Here is a 10,873-nt window from a genome sequence, read left to right as displayed (position 1 = left end):
CAAGTAATTAAAGTCTGCTAATCAATTCCCCCTCAGTCTGAGACCCTGAGCATATCAAGAGTGACTACAGGGCTCTGGGTACAAGGGTGAGGGGGTCTGGGGTTTAGATTGTGTTCTCACCAATCCTTCTGGTCAAGGGAAAGGGCTGGCTGCACAGGTGATGTTGCCAGCAGGGATTTGGCTTCTTTCACCATGGGATGTTGTTCCAAGAAGAAGGATTGCTGGGAAGAGATGGGGTCCACCTGATGAAGAAAGGGAAGAGTGTCTTTGCAGACAGGCCTGCTAGTGTAGTAAGGGGGACTTTAAAACTAGGTTTGCTGGGGGATGGACAGCAAAGCCCTGATGTAGGTGGGGAAGCAGGAGTCCTGGAGGAAGAGCAAGGAGGAGGGGGCAAATGGGGATGTGTTCTCGTACTTCCTGAGAAATCAGAGCAATCAACTAGTTACCTCTGGTGTCTGTACACAAATGCACGGAGCCTGGGAAACAAACAGGAAGAATGGGAAGTCCTTGAGCAGTCATGGCACTATGACGGGATTGGAATAACAGAGACTTGGTGGGAGCTTGCATGACTGGAGTACTGTCATGGATGGGTACAAACTGTTCAGGAAGGACAGGCAGGGGGGAAGAGGAAGAGAAGGAGTTGCACTTTATGTAAAAGAGCCATATGATTTCTCAGAGCTCCAGTATGAAGCTGGAGATAGGCCTGTTGAAAGTCTGTGGGTTAAGGTCAGAGGTGAGAGCAACAAGGGTGATGTTCTGGTGCACGTCTGCTATAGACTGCAAGACCAGGAGGAAGTGGTAGATGACGCTTCAAACAGCTACCAGAAGTTTCCTGATCACAGGTCCTGGTTGTCATGGGGGACTTGAATCACCCTGACATCTGTTGGGAGGGCATTACAGCAGTGCACGGGCAATCCAGGAAGCTTTTGGGACAAGTGTTCAGGACAACTTCCTGGTACAAGTGCTGGAGTGGAAAACTAGGGGCCGTGCTTTTCTGGGCCTTGCTACTTACAGAGTAGAACTGGGGGGGAATGCAGTAGTGGATGGCAACTTGGGCAGCAGTGACTACAAGATGATTGCATTCACGATCTTGAGGAAAGGAAGGATGGAGACCAGCAGAGTAAGGACCCTGGACTTTAGAAAAGCAGACTTCAACTCATTCAGGTAACTCATGGGCAGGATCCCCTGGGAAGCCAGACTGAGGGGGAGAGGAGTCCAGGGGAGCTGGCTGTACTTCAAAGAAGCCTTACTGAGTATGCAGGAATAAACCATCCCGATGTGCAGGAAGACTAGCAAGTATGGCAGAAGACCAGCTTGGCTTAGCAGGGAAGTCTTCAGTAAACCAAGTCACAAAAAGGAAGCTTATAAGAAGTAGAAACTTGGACAAATAACTAGGGAAGAATATAAGAGCACTGATCGGGCATGCTGGGATAAAGTCAGGAAGGCCAAAATGCAATTGAAGTTGCAGCTAGCAAGGGATGTGAAGGGTCACAAGAAGGGTTTCTACAAGTATGTCGGTAGATGAAGCAGATCCTCAAGGAATCCATTTCTAAGAACTTGGAGGAGAAAAAGGTGATGAGGAACAGTCAACATAGATTCACCAAGGACAGGTTGTCTGCCTGGCCAACCTGACTGCCTTCTATGATGAGATTGACTGGCTCTGTGGATGCCAGGATACCGCTGGATGTGATATACTTTGATTTTAGCAAGGCTTTTGATACGGTCTCCCACAACTTTCTTGCAGAGCAAGCTAAGGAAGTACAGGTTGCATAATGGACTGTAAAAAAGCAATCTCATTAGGTTCAATAAGGACAAGTGCAAAGACCTGCACTTAAGACAGAACAATCCCATGCACTGGTACAGGCGGGGGAACAACTAGCTAAGCAGCAGCTCTGCAGAAAAAGACCTGGGAGTTACAGCAGACAATAAGATCAATGTAAGCCAACAGTATGCCCTTGTTGTGAAGAAGACTAATGGCATACTGGGCAGCAGTAGTAGGAGTGTTGCCAGTAGATCAAGGGAAGTGTTATTCCCCTTTATTCAGCATTTGTAAGGCCACATTTGCAATACTGGGTCCAGTTTTGGGGCCCCCACTACAGAAAAGATGTTGGCAAATTGGAGACAGTCCAGTGGAGGGCAATGAAAATATTTAGGGGGATGGGGCACATGACTTCCGAGGAGAGGCTGAGGAAACTGGATTTATTTAGAATCATAGAAAGTTAGGGTTGGGAAGGACCTCAGGAGGCCATATAGTCCAGCCCCCTGCTCAAAGCAGGGCCATTCTCAACTAGATCATCCCAGCCAAAGCTGTGTCTAGCCAGGTTCTGAAAAAATCCAAGGATGGAGCTTCTACCACTTCTATGGGTAACCTGCTGCAATGTTTTACTACCCTTCTAGTGAGAAAATTCTTCCTAATATCTAGCCTAAACTTCCCGTGCTGCAGCTTGAGACCACTGCTCCTTGTTCTGTCATCTGCCACTGAGAACAGTCCAGCTCCATCCTCTTTCAAGCCCCCACTTCAGGTGGTTGAAGGCTACTATCAAATTTCCCCTCAGTCTTCTCTTCTCTAGACTAAATAGGCCCAGTTACCTCAGTCTTTCCTTGTAAGTCATGTGCCCCAGCCCCTACATCATTTTTGTTGCCCTCCACTGGCCTCTCTCCAATTTGTCCACATCCTTTCTGTAGCGGGGGACCCGAAACTGAACACAATACTCTAGATATGGCCTCACCAGTGCTGAATAGAAGAGAATAATCATTTCCCTTGACCTGGCAACTCACCTATCAATGCAACCTGGTATGCCATTAGCCCTCTTGGCAACAAGGACACACTGCTGCCTCATATTCAGCTTATAAATCCCAGGTCCCTTTCTGCACAGTTGCTGCCCAGCCAGTCAGCCCCCAGCCCATACTGGTGAATGGGATTATTTCGTCCTAAGTGAAAGACTTTGCACTTGTCCTTGTTGAACCTCATGAGATTTTTTTGGGCCCAATCCTCCAATTTGTCTAGGTCTCTCTGAATCCTAGCCCTACCCTCCAGCATATCTTCTACTCCCCCCAGCTTGGTGTCATCTGCAAACTTGCTGAGGGTGCACTCTATGCCATCATCCAGGCTGTTGATGAAGACATTGAACAAAACCAGCTCCAGGACCAACTCCTGGGGCACTCCACTTGATACCAGTTACCAACTAGACATCAAGCCATTGATTACTACTCTCTAAGCCCAGTGCTCCAGCCAGTTTTCTATCTACCTTTACAGTCCATTCATCCAGCCCGTACTTCCTTAGCTTGCCTGCGAGAATGCTATGGGAGACCATATCAAAAGCCCTGCTAAAATCAAGGTATAGCACACCCACTGGTTGCCTCGGATCCACAGAACCAGTTATCTCATGACAGAATGCAAGCTGGTTAGGCATGACTTGCCTTGGTGAATCCATGCTAACTGCTCCTAATCACCTTTTTCTCCTCCAAGTACTTAGAAATGGATTCCTTGAGGATCTGCTCCATGATTTTTCCAGGGACTGAGGTGAGGCTAACTGGTCTGTAGCTCCCTGGATCTTCCTTCTTCCCTTTCTTAAATATGGGCACTATATTTGCCCTTTTCCAATAATCTGGGACCTCTCCTGATCACCATGAGTTTTCAAAGATGATGGCCCATCTTTGAGTACTTTAGACTTTTCTGCATCCTCTGTTACTAGGTTGCCTCCCCCATTTAGTAAAGGACCCACACATTCCCTGATCCTCCTCTTGTTGCTGATTCTTCTTGTTACCCTTCTTGTCCCTTGCTAGCTGCAAGTTCAATTGCTTTGGCCTTCCTGCCTTCATCCATGCATGCCCAAGCAACACTCTTATACTCCTCCCTAATAGTTTGTCCAAGTTTCCAGTTCTTATATACTTCCTTTTTGTTTTAGCAGACTGAAGAGTTCCTTGCTAAGCCAAGCTGGTCTTCTGCCATGCTTGCTAGTCTTCCTGCACATTGGGATGAGATGTTCCTGCACCCTCAGTAAGGCTTCTTTAAAGTACAGGCAGCTCTCCTGGACTCCTGACCCTTTCAGACTGGCCTCCCAAGAGATCCTGCTCATCAGTTCCCTGAGTGAATTGAAATCTGCTTTTCTGAAGTCCAAAGTCCGAACTCTGCTGCTCTCCTTTCCTCAAGATCCTGAACTCAATCATCTCATGGTTGATGCTGCCCAATTTGCCATCTACTACTACATTCCCCACTAATTCTTTCCAGTTTGTGAGCAGCAGGTCAAGAAAAGCATGGCACCTAGTTGACTACTTCAACATTTGCATCAGGAAGTTGTCCCCAGTACACTCCAAAAACTTCCCAGATTGCCTGTGCGCTGCTGTATTGCTCTTCCAACAGATGTCAGGGTGATTGAAGTCCCCCATGAGAACCAGAGCCTGTTATCTGGGAACTTCCACTAACTGTTTGAAGAAAGTCTCATCCACCATTTCCTCCTGGACTGGTTGTCTGTAGCAGACCACTACCGTAACATCACCATTATTGCTCTCCCCTCTAACCCTTATCCAGATACTTTTGACAGGCCTATCTCCAGTTTCATACTGGAGGTCTAAGCAATCATAGAGATCTTTTACATAAAGAGCAACTCCTCCTCCTCTTCTCCTCTGCTCGTCCTTCCTGAATAGTTTATACCCACCCATGGTACTGCTCCAGTCATGCGAGCTCCCACCAAGTCTCTGTTATTCCAATCATGTCACAGTTGAGTGACGGTGCTAGGACTTCCAGTTCTTCCTGCTTGTTTCCCAGACCCCATAGATTCATGTACAGGTACCCGAGTCACTAGCCAATTGCTCTGGTTTCTCAGGAAGAATGAGAACACCTCCCCTGCTGCCCCCTCCTGCTTCTGCTTCTGCTTCTGCTTCTGCTTCCTCCAGGACAACCACTTCCCCACTTACCTCAGAACTTTGGTCTCCAGACCTTTGCAAACTTCATTTAAGCCCTCATCACTAGCTGAGCAAATCTGTCTACCGAGAAGCTCTTCTCACTCTCTGTTGGGTGGATCCCATCTCTTCCTTCTTGGAAGCCAAAGGTCTGCTGGTGACACCGTCTGTTCAGCCATGCATTGATCTGCAGGATGCGCCCTCTCCTGCCAAGGCCCTTCCCCTTGAGCAGAAGGATACTACCTGAGCCTCCGTTCCTTTCACCCGAGCACACAGAGTGCTGTAGTCACTTCTGATCTGCTCAGGGTCTCCCCTGGCAATGTTATTGGTGCCCACATGGATGAGTAGCATAGCATAGTAGTCAGAGGGCTGGATGAGTCTCGGTAATCCCTCTGTGACAGTCCCTCCAGACAAGCAGCAGGCCTCCCAAAACGACAGGTCAGGCGGCAGATGGATGCCTCTGTCTCCCGCAGAAGGGCATCTCCAACCACCAGAACCCATCGCTTCTTTTTGGTGGCAGTGGTCTTGATCCTTCCAACCTTGGGGAGGCCTGTTCTCCTCCACCACGGAATGAGCTTCTCCTCTGCAGGCAGACTGCTGCAGCTGGAAATGAAGATTTCTCCAGGCTGCCAGAGCTCACAAGCTTCCACTTTCATGTCTTCTCCGTCACTTAGCAGTGCCTTCAGCAGTTCTTACTCCACAGTCCTAGAGGTCTCCTTCAGCATGAAATAAATGAAGTCCTCATGGCGGAGGATGCTTTAGCCTCATCACCTCCTCCTGTAGCTCTCTTTCCTGCTCCCTGATGCACACCACCAGGAGGCATCGCTCACATTGCAGGCACTCCCTGACCTGGCTGTCACTGAAAGGAACCTGCAAGCTGCAGTCTCCACAGCACCAAACCTGGACCTGAGTGGGAGCCTCAACACTGAGCTGTCCTGCCTAGACAGACACCTCACAGGTGCAAGCAAAGGCAGCGGCAGTGATTCTGGCATTGTGATGTCCTCCAGCCATTTCCCTAGGTCTCTTAATCTGCCACCTCTCTCTTTCTGCCCCTCTTGCCATCAGACCTTCCCTAGCAAACTCCCCTGTAAGATGGCCTGTTTGCTGCTCCTCGGCCCTGAAAGGTTCCTTTTTCCCTCTTTCCTCTCAACAGGTTTAAAGTACCCCTTCAAAGAGGGGGACAGCAAACTGACCTTCAAACTGCTTGTCCTGTTTGCTGGCCCTCTTCTCTCAGGGAGTCTCCTTTATACCCTGCTGGGCCTGGACTGGCTTGAACCCCTCATTAGGGCTTTTGTCAGGCACCAGCAGCAATCGCTCACCTACCAACACTCCCAGCTTTTCTGAGCACATGCCCAAAACACATACAGCCCACCAAACAAATACTCAGCAAGCCAAACACACAGACAGTCCTGGCTCACCTTCCCAGGGCAAGATCTGGTGCCTGGTGCCTGGTTTCTCTTCTTCCTCCTCTTCCTCCTCTTGCTCCTAGCCAGAGGTAAAGATATACTCATAAGTCATGTGTAGTTTGAGTCTACTGACAGATGAGGTATAACCTGACCCTTCCTCACCACATTGCATTTGAGGGAAGTTCCATGATTCCTCCCTGCAGAGAGGGGTGCTACAGAGAATGCACCTCTGGGTTTAGCAGCCACCTGTACCTCCCTCTTTCACCCCCAAAATATGATGTAGCAGTACAGAAGAGACGTAGGGAGCCGGCCTGTTTTGGGGTAAAAGAGGGAGGTAGCCAGTAGACTTGAAACTGAGTGGATCCACTGATCCAAACCTCTTTGGGGAAGGGAGAGCGCATGGGCAGCAATTATTATTAAAACCTGAAGGAGATGCACTTGTCTAATGAAGGCTAATCAGGGAAGCATTCTACATTGGGAAGCATTTTATGTGGCTTATATCTTAAAACTCCTGGACAGATCCACAAGCTCCTGGATTACTGCTTGCTTACGAATCACTTTAATTAGGTCTGTTTGCAAAGCCATCAGTTATTTCATTAGTTGGAGACATGAAACCCCCCCTTGTTGACAAGAGGGCAGTTAGGTTTCATAGATTTCATAGACACTATGGCTGGAAGGGACCTCAGAAGATCACTGAGTCCAGCCTGCTGCCCCAGGGGCAGGAAGTCAGGTAGGGTCAAAGGATCTCAGCAAGATAGGCATCCAAATCTTTCTTAAAAGAGTCCAGAGTAGGTGTTTGCACCACCTCTGGAGGCAGTTTATTCCAGGACTTGAGGGCTCAGACAGTAAAGAAGTTTTTCCTTATGCCCAGCCTAAAACGTTCTTGGAGGAGTTTGTGACTATTTGACCTTGTCATCCTTTGGGGCGCTCTGGTGAACAGGCATTCCCCCAGATCTTGATGTACACCCCTTATATACTTATAGGCAGCCACTAAGTCACCCTTGAGCCTGCGCCTTTCCAGACTGAAAAGCCCCATGGCTCTCAGCCTCTCATCATAAGGCCTGTTCTCTCGCCCTCTGATCATGCACGTGGCTCTTTTCTGGATTCTCTCAAGCTTCTCCACATCCTTTTTGAATTGTGGAGCCCAGAATTGGATGCAGTACTCCAGCTGCGGCCCCACCAAGGCCGAATACAGAGGCAGGATGACATCCTGAGATTTGCTTGAGAAAGCTGTTAAATTCAAAATGTCTTCCTGGCCAGCTTCTCTAGCAGTTATTTCACAGTAGCTCCTTCAGCAAATATCTGGCCTCTTCATTTACCAACATGGTCACAAAAAGCAAATGCAGAAAGGGTGTGAACGCCATCTCCCTGACACAGTTTTAAGACCTTGTCATTTTCCATCTTCCAAAGATCAAAAGCTTGTGCCAAGCCCAAGTAGTCTGTTGGGCTAGTGCAGTTAAAGCATGACAATTTCTGTAAAAAAGGACAAACAAGGCAGTGCTGTGATTAAAATCAGATTGGCTGCCTTTAACTCCCTAGCCTGAATGACCAGGTAACCATTGATGCCAGGCAAACTAAGGAGACAGGCATTGATGTGTGTGCAGAAAGAGATTTGAACTCATGTGTTTAATGCTGCAAGAATACACTACCCACTCTACTACGCTACTTCTCCTTCCATCCTTCCCTGCATCCCCTGCATGACAGGGTTTCACACATTCTGAGTGACAGAGGTCACTAGGTAGTGGTGGTAGCACATATCATGAAAGGTTGCTGTGCTGACAAGCCTACTTAGAGATTTTAATCTTATATTCTTAAAACTAATTAGCATACATTACATTCTCACTCTTTTTAATGGGCACAATAAAAAGTTTTGTACATTTTTGCTACTGGAATGGAGTACCACATGTGTACCCATTTAACAAGATATACTGTTTATTATATTATTTAAAACAGAAGCTACAAGGAAGTTTAAAAGATTGACTAAACTAATCAGCAGCTTTTGTTCATATAATCAACATCTCTCTAAACACAGGCCATTTTAAAATATCACACAGGATGCACCTGAAGGATGTATGAAAAACACACTTCTGCCTTTCAGAGGAAAGAGGCTTTGCTCTGAGAGTGGAATTCATCGACAGGCAGTAGCTTGACACAATGCTTAGGCTCTACTTGTGTGCCACTTACATTATCCAAATCAAACATAAGTAGTGCTTAAGCCATGTATACGCTCTCTACACAGGTGTAAGCTTCATCCACAGCATACAAGTCCTGTTTTCAGAGGTGGGATTGTTGATGTTTAGGTTGATTTTAAAATGAGTAATTGAACATTGTGCTTTTACCTTTTGGGGCTTAACTCCTGTCCACACTTTGGGGCAGAGGTCTCAGGACTGCCAGCTCATGACAAGTAATGGTGCCTAAGGCCCCTGGCAGACTTTAAAAGAATGGCACAGTTGGGACTGGAGGAGTTTTTTGCCCCATCCCAAATATTGTGTCTTGTGCCATGAGTCATGATGTTTGGAGTGGGGCATAAAATTAATCTGATCCCAGTTGTGCCACTTCAGAGCCACCCTGGATGTGTCCACACATGCAAGCATGTGCACTTGCAGCAGCTCAAATAGAAGTGGTACAAATTTGAGCTGGGGCTTTTTGCCTCAGCGCGTGTGTCTGGACATGCACTTTGGTGTGGGGCAAATTGTGCCACTTGGGGCAAAATAGCCCTGCCTCACCGCTTCTGGATCTGCAGCCAAAGGGAGCTAGAGCCCAGGGCCAGCACCTGTGCTGTTGCCAGCAATATAAACAGCTGCCCTGTCCTGGCCCCATTAGTACAAATAGCTGCTCTGGCAAGTAGCTCAGGGCTACTAGCTCTCAGGAGCTTCTGGGGCCCAGCCAACTGGTACCTGGGGACACCACCCCTTGTGTGAGCTGCACTGCTGAAGCAGCCCTGAGAGTTCTCTGCACCCTTTACCCACTTCAGCAGTCTGGCAGTGGGGGCTGCTGCCTGGCTGTGACCTGCTGTGCACCTGATGAACCCGGATGGGGACTGCACAGCCAGTACAGGCATCTGCTCCTGTGGGCCAGCTGCCAGTTGGACTTTGTGAGGTACTACTGCCACGTGTTCCCCCTGCCTGGCAATATGGGCAGCTATTGCCCAGAAGGTGTAGTGGCCTGCTTTGAACTATCTAGCTGGGTGTAGTGGCCTGCTTTGAACTATCTAGCCACCTCCAGCTGGGTCCAAGGCATGAACAATGCATGCCCCCGGTGGCTGGGGGGTGCATGGTGGTGGCAGGAGCATGGTGGTGGCAGCAGGAGCGTGGCAGTGGTAAACAGGGGAGCTCCCACAGACGCTGCCAGCACTGTCAGCAACGGGGGGTGGGGTGAGTGCCAACCAGAGATCAGCGACCATTCACAGCTGCCGCTGGCAACATTGGCAGTGGCCAGTGAGAATTGCAGACTGCCTGCAGACACCGCCGGCAGGGTGGCGAGCAGCAACTGCCTGCAGACGCTGCTAACAGTGTTGGAGGTACCTTTTTGTAGGGGGTGCACTGCCATGCTCAGGGGGTACACGTGCACCCACCCTGGTCCAAGGTGCAACTCTAAGCAGGCAGGGTCTTGCCACTGACCTCCCTAGCAGGAATTCTGGTGTCCCTATTTGAAAAGTGAAAAATCCCTGATAAATAAAACCCAAAGTCACTCTGTAAAATACCCTGAAATCCATTTTCCTCCACAATTAAAAGATCACTAAATAGAAATAGAGAGAGAGTGAGAGACAGAGACACAGCAATCCATTGGGCAATGTTTTATTGATATATCTACAGTGTTAAAGCAGTTTGGAAGCCTACTAGTGTCTCTATCGTCATAATAAAGTGAATTCTAAATGCCTATGTGTTTTGCTGCCCCCCCCCACAGGGGCCACACACCCCCAACAGGGGTTACAACCCCCCAGAGGGGTTACAACCCCCTAACAGGGGCCAAATGGCCCCCACAGAAGCTACCCCTCCACAGGGCCCACATACCCCACCTCCACTTGCTCCCGCATCCACCCCCCAGATTGCTGCTCCACCTAACTCCATCCCACACTGGCTCCTGCAGCCCTCCTCCATGGCTGCCCCTCCCAGGCCCACCCCCCATCAGCTCCCCCAGACCCTCCAATGGCTGCCCCTCCCAGCCCCATTCCCTGCTTGCAATGGCTGCCTCCCTAACTCCTGCCTCTGGCACTTAAAAAAAAAAAAAAAGAAAAGGAAAAAATAAAGCTTCTACTCACCACGGTAGCAGGGGCTGTGGAGGCTCTGGGGTCTCCTGGCAGAGCCCCCACCCCCATGCAGCACAGGACAGTGCGGGGGCAGCAGGGCCAGGGCTGGGGCCACTGGGGCTGTCACCCACCCCACACTGTGCAGGGGGGCCCCAGTGACCCTGATGGCAGCTGCTAGTGCCGGTGAGTGCAAAGGTGGGTTCTGGGTTTTTTTTAACTTGCTGGGATGCTGGGGTGGGAAGGCAGTGATTGGGGGGCTAAGGGGGGAATGGGGACAGGCAGGGCAGTGATAGGGGGGGCTCAGGGATCAGGCAGG

This window comes from Gavialis gangeticus, unplaced genomic scaffold (genome assembly GCF_001723915.1).
Source record: "Gavialis gangeticus isolate Ggan-Ray unplaced genomic scaffold, GavGan_comp1, whole genome shotgun sequence".
Taxonomy (NCBI): Eukaryota; Metazoa; Chordata; order Crocodylia; family Gavialidae; genus Gavialis; species Gavialis gangeticus.
This window is presented reverse-complemented; position numbering follows the sequence as displayed.